Raw genomic sequence first — 5744 nt, 5'->3', positions numbered from 1 at the left:
GTTTTCAGAAGTGCTTTGTTTCTAAGTAGATGAGTGTAAGGGTTTCAACCTACAAGGCTGAGTCAGACCTCTGAATCTAATCTTAACCTTTCCTTCACTTAAGTAAGACTCTGAATTTCTTTGTAGAGAATCTCACCTGCACTTTTGCAGTAGATTTCTATATTGTCCACATCCAACTCTTGGAAGCATGAAAAGCAAGAAAAGCCAAGAAGGCCCTTACATGAGTTAATTGGAAGTAAAGCAATGGGTAAGATGTGAGATTTTTTTCCCAAGGAGGGAAAGGAATAGTCTGTTAACGATAAAGACATTTCTTTCCATGGCAAAAGTCTGACAATACTGGGAAGATGTTGCCATTACACTTCACACACAGTGTAGATTTTAACAATATGATCTTGAGACCAATTAGAATGGACCAATTAGAGAGGTAGCTGGGGTTGGAGTCTCAATCATGAGGATGGAGAGAGTGATTCAACTCTGTCATAGGGCTTGGAATCTTCCAAGTGTGTATTTTGTAGTAGAAGCTTCAAATAGCTTGACAAGGCCACAGGTATTTTTGCTAGAATGAGTCTCCTGGTGCCCACAGGAAAATGAAGACCTCTTTTGGGTGACCTCCAAAGTCACCTAAAATATTGAGGATCTGAAAGAGATGAAAAACCCATGCCCATCCCTGATATGAAGCAAATACAGGTTTCTCTTTCCTCTGGTGGTTTGAGTCCTTAATTTTTTTTTTTAAGAGAGAGAGAACTTTTTAATATTTACTTTTTAGTTTTTGGCAGACACAACACCTTTGTTTTTGTATGTGGTGCTGAGGATCCTAAAGTGCCTGGACAGAACAAATGCATACTAGAAAAACAACAGCAACAACGACACACAGAATGTTTGGATTACCTCCCTCCAAAAAGAAAAATATTCTGAATTGCCCCCAGGGTACACAACCAATCCATACCAAGCAGGTTTCATCAGTGTCCCTCCTAAATATCGTTATGTTGTCTTTTCAGTGGAAAAGGGAATCAAGAAGTAAGAACATCCATGACAAAGAGTATTGGACTGGTAGACTGGGACAAATACTGGCTTCCATTCCCTCCCAAAGATTCTTCGATTCAACAGGAAATATGTACACAGATAATAGCAATTTTGAAAAGATAAAGTATTGGAAATCCTTAAAAGATACCATCAATGGATGAGAAATCTCTAGGAATTCCCTGGTTATTAAAGCAGGTGTAATTGGATTGTTTTTACCAACAAAAGAGCAGAAGACTTGCCTAGCACATGTGAGGCACTGGGTTTGATCCTCAGTACCACATAAAAATAAATAAATAAATAAAATAAAGGTACTGTGTCCATTTAAATTTAAAAATTAAATAAATAAATAAAAGTTCCCAGGACACCTGTGATGAGTGTGACCTACTCACCTTTTACTCTGCATCTGTTTTCCACTGTGATAGATGACCTCTTCCCCTGCTTCTTTATATACGGACTTCCTTTTGATATTAACAGACATTTCCAGACAATGTTTTAAGATTTAGAACAATGAGGAAAAAGGAGTGACCGAGAAAATATAGAAAAATGAATCTTATGTCAATTGGAATGTGTTGATATGTATTTATTTCTTCTACTTTATTGTTGGAAACCCTCTAATACCCTGACCATCTTCCTTCTACTGCCAAGCTTCCCGAGGTCACTCATTTAAAAAGAATCAAGTTCCACAGCAATCCACGTTTCATTGTTGGACAAAACTTTTCTGAGCTCTCTACGAAGGTTGATTGAAAGAGGTTGGTGGAAAAATCAATGGCATTGTGCTTTCTGCTTTTGCTCTGTTCTTTGATTCAGAAAACAAAAACTAATGGAAAACTCCCTAGATAGTCTCTCCTCACCCAGCCCTTCTCCTTTGTCTTTTGATGTCTTTAATAATAGTACAAAATGTATGTCAAAATTAACTGCCTGTTGGAGGCTGGGGTTGCAGCTCAGTGGTAGAGCGCTTGCCTAGCATGTGTGAGGCTCTGGGTTTGATCCCTAGCACTACATAAAACAAAATGAAGGTATTGTGTCCATCTACAGCTAAAGATATATATATATATATATATATATATATATATATATATATATATATATATATTTTTTTTTTTTTTTTTTTTTTTTAATTAATTGGCTGTGAATGTATACACTTTGGCGTTATAGGGACCCTGATGGAATTGCGTTTTGTCCTGCCCTTTTCCTTTTGGGTCTTCTGTCGTCCCAATCGCCTTAGGTGACGTCGAGTTTCACAGCATAAAGATCGGAGAGAATTCAAGGCAATCCATTAAGTTTTGTTATTACTACGTGCAGTGCTTGGAACAGACAAAAGTTAGGTGAGCTAACGGTTTATTATTTGAGAAATAAATTAGAACGAGTTGGGCAGAGCAAAAGTTTAGTACTGGAGGTGCCGGGGATCGAACCCGGGACCTCATACATGCAAAGCATGCGCTCTACCACTGAGCTACACCCCCTTCGCTGTTTCCTTGCCTTTTAGTATCTAACTAGAAATAAGTTTATTTTTCTGAGGGTTTTTGTTTTTGTTGTTTCCCCCAGTTCCTGAGGGTCATGGTGGTAGCAGTTAGTCTCAAGGAAATTTACGCAGTGTGCTTTGGGCAGAAGACACTTAGGAACCAGAGGGGTGTACAGATTAGAGTATAGGACTTGAGACGGAAGGCAAAAGATTAGAAACCAGTGTTAGATAACTACAAGTAGTTTCATTTATGGTTTGAAATTTATTTAGTTCTTGGCAAGAAATCAAGTTCCGGATTCTTTTGATTTCTTCCAGAGACACAAGGCTATTGAAATTTCACTTTTTCCTAGAACGTTTCATAATTGTTGTGTGCTCAACCAAATATTAGGGGCTGGATTTGACGAAAGAAAACCACCGTCAGAAGACAACCCGAAAGTGATGCGTTCAGCATTTCATGGGTAAGGGTCTTTTCTAACCTAGGCACCAGATTAAGTTATCTAATTTAGGAGACTCTGCCAATAGTACTAAAAATAAATTCATAAGGCATGAGTTAAGTAATAGCTTCAGAGATAGAGAGAAAGTTTGAATTACGAGAGCGAGACCGAAAAACAAATACCGGACTGAAGGCGGGGAAGTGGTGGAATCATGACTTAGAAAAACAGGCCCCGGATGCCGACGGTGGCCGGGGTTCCGGGCGCCCGCAGGACCGTGCGCCCTCCAACTGCTCTCAGGCTTCTCTTGACCGTTAATATCGAACGAGCTGGGAGGAAAGAAAAGCGTTGCTGCGGCGCGGGCTGCTGGGGACTGGAGACCGAGGGGTCATGTAGCTGACACTCCAGCGTCTGGCCGGGAAGCCAACGCCCTCTCTCCGCCGGGGATCTCCAGCAGGCTGCAGCTCCCAGTTAGCGCCGGAAAACTAAAGCTGCGCGCGCACCCTAGTCAGCTAGCGTGGGACTTCCTCCTGCTGGGCTGTGCTCCTGCCCAGTCAGGGTCAGCCTACTTGGCTGTCTCTGTTAGAGTCTGTAAACAAGTCAAAATAACACCTGGCATTTTGCCAGGGGAATGTTAGAGTTCGTAAACAAGTCTGGATGGTGCCTGGCAAAATGCCAGAGGGAGTGGTTTGAGAAGTAACAAAAACAAGCCATTAAGTGTGGAGATTCCTTATTGGTTGACTGATGTATCTAGTTTATGCTAATTAGATAAGCTGTGTGGAATGTATAAATACTGCTCCTGTCCTGCAATAAACGGCTCCTACTCCTGCTGTATCAACGTAAACAAGTTGTTCGTCACCCCCCCGGTTATTTTGCTGCAGCCGGACTGCGGCAGAGGCGGACAGGCAGAGGCGCCTGTCAATCAATACTGTTGGCAAAATGCCAGGGGCCATACAGACTCAGCCGTGGCTCTCAGCATGTCTCCTCTGCTGAGTCCCAAGGAAAATGGCGAAGGGCTGACTTGCGCTAGGGCGGCGGGGAGAAAAATAGTTTCCTGGCAAAGGAGTGGCGCATTCTGTCACTCAGCAGAAACCCAGCAAGCGGACAGAGTGCTCAACAAACTAGAAACTTCCTGCCGAAACCTCCAGCTGCTGTTCTGATCCACTGACTCCCAGGGATCTCTCTACCAGGAGGCGAGCGGGCGCAATACCCCTCACAACCTGTAGGAGGCAGGAATCCACTCTGCCCTACGTTTCTCTCCTCCTTCTCATTCTCCTTCCTCCAATAATGTTGGTTATTGTTTCTGTTATGTATACAAACCTCTTCCACCAGACACGAGGATTATCGACCTCACAAACTTCTGGTGGCTCGACCCATGGAGTATTCACCTCATACACAACAGCTGTTGTGGGTGCACTTCCTAAGACAGTTGACTTCAATTATGAGTAGTAGGACTCTTGCTTGGATTTTTTTGTGCAATGTGAATCAAAGAAAAGAAAAACCTATCCCCCAGAAAACACACACACACACACACACACACAATGGTTTCAGTTCCGTTCATGGTGATGCCAACAAAGATCAATGACACTCCGGGTTTGTTGAACACCACCAGCCTAGACCTCAGCTCTTGATGTAATTCTTGAGTAAGATTTAGCTCCGGGGAAAGTGTATCAAAAACAAACCATAGAGAGCCTATGAGCGAAACATCTGGGGCCAGCACTTCAATGACAACTGTTGCTTGGGATCTGGCCAGTTACCAAATTTATAACCCCCGGGATATTACTGAGGTTTCTCTTAAATTTTTATATAGCCTTTACTGGAATGTAAAGACATTTCTGGAAACCCGGGGACCTTGTAAATGTCATGCTTTTTCATTTTAAGAGTATTAGTGTAAGGGGAATTTTTCTAAATGCCAAAGTTTAAGGCAACTTTCAATGACCTCTGAGAATGATAAGCTTCTGGATCATATCTGTTTCTCCTTTTGTCCCTTGTGTTTAATAAATATTTGTCCCTTGTGTTTAATAAATATTTATGGGATACCAAGAACTTTATGCTCTGAGACATTACGACTCTAAATGATGGCTTCACCAAAGAAGGTCAAGCTGAATTTCAGCCCGTCCTTCCATTCCCTTTTTGGCCTGATGTCCATTGCACAGCTGTACCTGATGGGATTTTTGACTCAGAATAATGGAAATTATGTGTGTTTAAATTTTGGGTGATGTGTTTCTTAGCAGGTATAAAAGTGGAGAACTGTGTTGTACAGGAATTGTGAAAGTGATTTTTTTAAGTGTTAAAACAATATTAATGAGGTTTTAAAGATTACTAGTAAATGAAAAAAACAAGATGATAGTCCCTATTAAAACTCTGATTTGCCAGTGGGCAATGCTGCAGGCCTGTAATTCCAGTGATTTGGTAGTCTGAGGCAGGAGAATCACAAGTTTGAGGCCAGCCTTAAGAGTCCTACTTCCACACTGGAGGGAGAGAGTGAACCCACATTTGTTTATTTTTATATGGGGGATACACAAAGGCTTTTCCATAGAATATTCATCACCAAAGAAAACATGGAGTGGGCTGTCCATGCCCAAAGGGTAACACCCAACTCTCCATCTACAGAGCACCCTCCATAACTGAGGGAAGACTGAGGTCATGTGCTTTGCATAATAAGCCACAAAATGATTTGCAATGCCAGACCAAAATCTCCTTGGCTTCAAGGCCTAGTAGAGGCAATGCAAATAGCTTAGAGGTAACCCCCCATAAAAGCACCTGTTTCAAATTAAACATCAGCATTCAGCTTGCAAAATAGTTTCTTGATAATTAAACAAATTGCA

General features: G+C 41.7%; 1 non-coding gene across 1 annotated transcript; it reads right to left on the bottom strand.

The window, feature by feature from the left end:
* Positions 1-2414: 2414 nt before the first annotated feature.
* On the bottom strand, positions 2415-2486 carry Trnaa-ugc (transfer RNA alanine (anticodon UGC)). Its single transcript has one exon. It is a non-coding gene; the product is annotated as a tRNA-Ala (tRNA).
* Between the last annotated feature and the right edge of the window lie 3258 nt (positions 2487-5744).

This window comes from Marmota flaviventris, chromosome 6 (genome assembly GCF_047511675.1).
Source record: "Marmota flaviventris isolate mMarFla1 chromosome 6, mMarFla1.hap1, whole genome shotgun sequence".
NCBI classification, from domain to species: Eukaryota; Metazoa; Chordata; class Mammalia; order Rodentia; family Sciuridae; genus Marmota; species Marmota flaviventris.
Note: the sequence above shows the minus strand (reverse complement) of the source record. Positions and strands in the feature narration are given on the sequence as shown.